We start from the raw sequence: 5,157 nt of genomic DNA, 5'->3' as shown, positions 1-5,157 counted from the left end.
GGAGCCCCAAGTGGGGCTCGATCCCAGGACCCTGGGATCATGACCTGGGCCGAAGGCAGACGCTTAATGACGGAGCCACCCAGGCGCCCGGTAACTACCTTTCTTAAGTGAGAATGCATTTTTCAACATTGGAAGATTTAGAATTAAGGATATAAATGTTTAAGAAACCCAAACTCATGCTATTTCTACTGTTGCATTAGAAAGCCCTATGTGCATATTTGGTATTTACCGTTTTGAATGCAGAAGAGAATGTGTCCTCCTGGGCGAGAGGTGGGGAGGGTTTGAGCCATTGAGATCTCAAAGCTCTGCCCACACTTAGGAGGTGAGCCCAGCCTTATCTAATCTTAGCCATCAAAGTGGGATGATGATCTGTCTCAGATAATCCGCAGAGGGATTAAATGTGATGATGGATGACAAGTGTCCAGCAGAGTGGCACTGAATGGTCACAGCTGACTTGGATTCCTGAGACAGGATGGGAATGAAGTGGCCCTGAGACTGCTCTACCACACATTCTAGAGGTGAGCTCAAGAGCCACATTCACCAGAGAAGAGGGCTTGAGCACATTCGCCTGCACACACGCTACAGCCAGGTGGGACCCATGGTCAACACCTGTCCTGTCATCATGACTTTGCTGCTTGAGCGCTGTCCTTCCTGTCTCTCAGAAGAAGTTGTGTGGTACCCACCACCCAAGAAGGGATGGCAGGGGTGGGGTGCCAATGGGATGGAACGGAGCACCACCCCGGTCTCCAGGTATGGCAGGAGGCTGGATGGGAGTGAGTGGCAGGGAGGGCTTGTGCCGTATGGTGTTGGCCATGGTTTAAACTGTGACTTGGCCAGTCACACCCCGTCCTCACTGAAGACCAGCCTCCAGCATCTCCAACATGGAACTCTGAGTCCAGGCTGCATAATGAACAGAGTGGGCTGGGTAGGTCCCTCCTCCCTGTTGATCTGGGAGATGAGCAGGAGAGCCCTTCCGCTGGGACAGTAAGTGGATTGCTGAGACCCTGGGGGACAGGCCAGGATCCTGCCAGGAGCTTCCTGGAGTGCTGGCTGCAGACAGCCACACACATCACCCAAGCACACATGTGATGCTTCCGTTCGTCACACCCATTTTTCTATCATGCTTCTCTGCTCACACGCATGCCCCACAGTTTAGAATGTTTGTGTTACCCACCTTATTTCCCTCGTATTCCCCTCCCACCATTGTCCCTGTTTGAGCTGCATCCCTGGGAGCATTATAAATGCTTTAAACCAGCTAAACCTGCCCTCCCCTGGGTTCCTGGGGGAGGCTTAGATCCTGCACTGGCTCTCACCCCTGTATCTGAGGCTCATGCATGGCCGCCCTCACCTACCGTTAGCCACGAATTCTCTGGGTATATGGTAGCGGACAACTGAAAGGAGGGCGTATCCGGCAGCAGGAGCTCCTTGGACGTCACTCTGGAGGGATGGGGCAGGAGGAAGGGGAGAGACACGTCAGCAAGAACGGGAATGCAGACAGCTGCTGAAAGCCGCAGGCCACAGCATCCCACGGGCTCCTTACTGTGGCCTTCCCTTCTTCTGCAGCCCCTCAGGTCCGCTGCACCCTGGGAGACCCCCGTGAGGGCAGGGGAGAAGCACCTGAGAGGAGGGGCTGCAGGAGCAGCAGGGACTTTTAAACAAGGAGGGGTGGTGGGTGGTGCTGTGGGCCCTGGACCTCAACTGCCACAGTGGGATGACACGGAATTACCCAGGAGGGCCCGTTGAGGGGCCTCAGAGACGTGAGGAAGGATGATGCGGAGAGATTCCTCCATTGCTGACTTGCAGGCTGGAGGTGACAGCGTGTGAGAAGACACAAATTCTGTCATTCTTCTCCAGCACCTCCCAAAATGAACGCGACCCCGGCCACACACTGACTGCTGTCCTGCGAGATGCAGGGGCCCCAGTTCACTGCGTGGAGCCCGTGAGATGGGGAAGGCATTCGGAGCCCCTGCTTGGGCTCATCTGCTGTGCGGCTACAGAGGATGGGCCCGGCGAGGGCTGGCGGGGTGGAGCTCCCGCACAGTTCCTGAAGCTTCAGGTGTGCGGCCCCTTCCCCTCTCTAGTCCACCCTATCTGGTAATTTCTGCAGAGCCGCCCGTGGAATGTTCTCCGACAGGCACACAGTCGAAAAGGAATTGTGCCAAAGAGACGGTCCGATGGCTACCCCCAGACGGCGATGCTTTGGCAAGCCCGACTCCGAGTTTCCTCTAAAATAAGCCTGTGATTAACATCATCTGACGCTGTAAGCACCCACACCTTCTTACACACTGTTGTGTCAAGAGGTGTAGACAAGCCCTGGTCTCCAGACGCCGAGCCTGGTCTGCTAGGCAGGTGTGACCTGAGAGCTGCGGGCACGTCCAGGCCCCCCATCAGCCCCGCTGGGCACAAACTCCTCGTTACCCTAGAAAGGCTTCCTGCCACAGAGAATGGCTGCCCGTCTGTTATCGGCTGCCACACCCAGAGGGTTTGTAAGCTGACACATTTGCGCTCCCTTCCCACAAGTCAAGTTTCCCCGCTTTCTTGTCAGGAAGGCGAGACTGTGTCGAAAATGAGAAGATCCCCACAATGAGAAACAGGATATACCTTCAAAATGGAACAGTGAATTCATGCTTCCTTCTTTTAACAGAACAAACTCCACAATACATGGAGTTTTAAAAGCAGGCTCCCAAAAACGTGCACAACGAGATCATAATTTCATAAAAGAAAATGTTATGTACATGATGCACATGGAAATATTACATGTGGGAGACTTGAAAGATACCAGTCAAAATGCCAGGAGCGGACACTGGCGGGTGGAGGGAAGGAAAGACTTTCATCTGTACACGGGGAATATTTGTAAGTTCCAAATTTTCTATAACGAATACTCATTGATGTGGCAATCTGAAAAAAAGTTTGAGATGGAAATTTACGATCCTGGTGCATTGATTTTCAATTATTCTTGCCAGAAAGGGACAAAATAGGAAATGTGAGGAGGCGTAAGGAGAAAACCTCTATCTACAAGCCAAGGAGAGAGGCTGACAAGGCCCCACGACCCTGCCGACACCTTGATCTCAGGCTCCAGCCTCCAGAACAGTGAGACCACACACTTCTGTTGTTTTGTGGCCCTTTGTGACGGCAGCCCTGGTGGACTAAGACACCTACCATAGTGTGAGCGTATTTCTTGTCCCTCGACGACTTTTCACAGCTGCAGTTTCGATGTGCGCGTTTTAAAGTGGGTGCCTAGCCTGGGTCGTGACCTTCACGACGGGCCACTTTCTGCCTCTGATTTCGCGGGGAAACTCGTGTGTGCCTGTGTGCGTGCGAGCCGCGCTCCGGGGCCCTCAGGAGCAACGCGAAACCAGGTGTTATGAGACGTCCTAAGGAGGAGGTTCGGACTCAGCTCTCCACATGTTCTCTGACTGACACAATCAATGAGCACTGACCTTCGCATATCGGTTCAGGTATCAGCAGTTACAGACGGAGTGGAGAACTATTGCAGTTTTCGCAAGTAAGGTAAGCCAAAAAGATGGTGGATGCGTGTTAATGGTAAGTGAAACGATGTTACACATTGTTTTAAAATATCCCATCAGAGATGGATTACTTTCCAACAACTCTAGCAAGCATACAACCTACCTCTGTGCGGATGAACTCTGGTCGCCATCTGCTTGCTGCGTAAATGAAAATGAAGAAAAAGGAGAAATTGTTGATACTCAGGTTATTCTTTCAGAAAACCCAGTCCATTATTAGTCAGCATCAAGTAAGCGTGTCTCAGACACGTCCCTGGAAGGGGTCTCGCGGAGGGACAGCTCCCCTCCTCCCACACCCACCCTGCGAGCACTGGTGTCCTCGTCCCTCTTTAGTAAGAGCCCGGCAGTGGGATTGCTGCGTCAAATGGTAAGAATATATTCAAGTTTTTAAGAACCTGCCAAACTGCTTTCCAAAGTGGCATCACTTTCAAATTCCCTTGTTACTTTGAACTGCGGACATGCGGGGCTTCGGTTTCTCTGCATCAGCCCAGCACTGGGCATTGTTTGCGTTTTCGAGCGAGCCATGCTAACTGGGTATGAAGTGCTATCTTCTGTGGTTTTCATTTGCATTTCCCGAATGGTGAGTGGTGCTAAACACCTTTTCAGGTGTTTATTTGCCATCCATATATCCTGTTTGCCGAAGTTTATTAAAATCTCTTCCCCATTTTAAATTGGGGCTGTTTTTCCTTATTAAGTTTTGAGAGTTCTTTATATATTCTGGATATAAGTACATGGTTTGCAGATATTTATTCCAGCTTGTGACTTATAGTTTCTATTTTTGTAATGGTGACTTTTGAAGACCAAATGCTTTATTTCTTATGGAGTCCAATTTTTCATTTTTTTCCCTTAATAGTGTTTTGGTATCATGTTAAAGAAAACTTTGCCTAACTCAAGGTCACAAAGATCTTACTCTGTTTTCTTCCTAAAGTGTTATATTTTAACTCTTAAATTCAGGTCTATGATTGATTTTGAGTTATTTTTGTGTGTGTATGGTGTGAAGTAGGGTATTAAGTTCTTTTTTTGGATATAGTTATCCAATTGTTTCAGCACCTTTATTAAAAATACTCTCATTTCTCTCCCCATTGAATTGTCCTGTGCACCTCTGTTTAACATCCGCTGCTCAGGCTTTATTTCTGGAGTTTCTCCTCTGTTCCACTGATCTGTATGGTCTATCTTCTTCCAGTCCCACACTGCCCTGATTACTGTAGCTTGATCATAAATTTTTAAGGCAGGTTGTATAAGTCCTCCAATTTGCTGCTTCTTTTTCTAAATTATTTTGGTCGCTCTAGGTCCTCTGAATTTCTATATATATTTTAGGATTGGCTTGTTATTTCCTTAAAAAAAAAAGCTTGCTGGAAATTCAGTACAGATCATGGTAAGTCTATAGATCAATTCTGGGGAAATTTGCTATCATGACAATATTTTGTGCTCCAGTCCATGAGTATTCTAAATCTTTCCATTTATTTAGATTGCATTTAATCTCTCTCAATACTTCATAGATTTAAGTATACAGATTTGGCACTTGTTTTATTATTTTATTATTTTCAAAGCTATTGCAAATGGAATAGTTTTCTTAATATCATTTTCAGATTCTTCTTTGCCAGTATACAGAAATATAATTGAGGTTTTTATA

General features: G+C 48.3%; 1 long non-coding RNA gene across 1 annotated transcript in view; it reads right to left on the bottom strand.

The window, feature by feature from the left end:
- Positions 1-1,385, bottom strand: part of LOC110577711 — a 5,568-nt gene extending 4,183 nt beyond the window's left edge. The window contains exon 1 of the long non-coding RNA XR_002480133.1: positions 1,353-1,385. This is a non-coding gene — a long non-coding RNA (uncharacterized LOC110577711). The remainder of the gene's footprint in view (positions 1-1,352) is intronic.
- Positions 1,386-5,157: the final 3,772 nt, after the last annotated feature.

This window comes from Neomonachus schauinslandi, chromosome 7 (assembly GCF_002201575.2).
Source record: "Neomonachus schauinslandi chromosome 7, ASM220157v2, whole genome shotgun sequence".
Taxonomy (NCBI): Eukaryota; Metazoa; Chordata; class Mammalia; order Carnivora; family Phocidae; genus Neomonachus; species Neomonachus schauinslandi.
The sequence above is the reverse complement of the archived record's forward strand: the minus strand, read 5'-3'. Positions and strand labels throughout refer to the sequence as shown.